Raw genomic sequence first — 586 nt, 5'->3', positions numbered from 1 at the left:
TATAGACACCAGGGTTGTGTTAACCCTTCACAGGGTTGGTTAACGCCGTTCCCAGGTTGGTTAACCCGTTCGCAGGGTTGGTTACCCGTTCACAGGGTTGGTTAACCCGTTCCAGGGTTGGTTTAACCCGTTCACAGGGTTGGTTAACCCGTTCACAGGGTTGGTTAACCCGTTCACAGGGTTGGTTAACCCGTTCCCAGGGTTGGTTAACCCGTTCACGGTGTTGGTTAACCCGTTCCCAGGGTTGCGGTAACCCTTCCCAGGGGTTGGTTAACCCGTTCAGCAGGGTTGGTTAACCGTTCCAGTGGTAACCCGTTCCCAGGGTTGTAACCGTTCCCAGGTGGTAACCCGTTCACAGGGTTGGTTAACCCGTTCACAGTGGTTGTGGTGGTTAACCCGTTCACAGGGTTGGTTAACCCGTTCACCGGGTTGGTTAACCCGTTCAGGGTGGTTAACCCGTTCCCAGGGATTGGTTACCCGTCTTCCATGGGGGGGGGGTTGGTTAACCCGTTCCCAGGGTTGTGTTAACCCGTTCCGAGGGTTTGGTTACACCCCCCATGTTACGCCCAGGTGGTTAACCCGTTCA

The sequence above is a fragment of the Salvelinus sp. IW2-2015 genome, unplaced genomic scaffold (assembly GCF_002910315.2).
Source record: "Salvelinus sp. IW2-2015 unplaced genomic scaffold, ASM291031v2 Un_scaffold2736, whole genome shotgun sequence".
Taxonomy (NCBI): Eukaryota; Metazoa; Chordata; class Actinopteri; order Salmoniformes; family Salmonidae; genus Salvelinus; species Salvelinus sp. IW2-2015.
The sequence above is the reverse complement of the archived record's forward strand: the minus strand, read 5'-3'. Positions refer to the sequence as shown.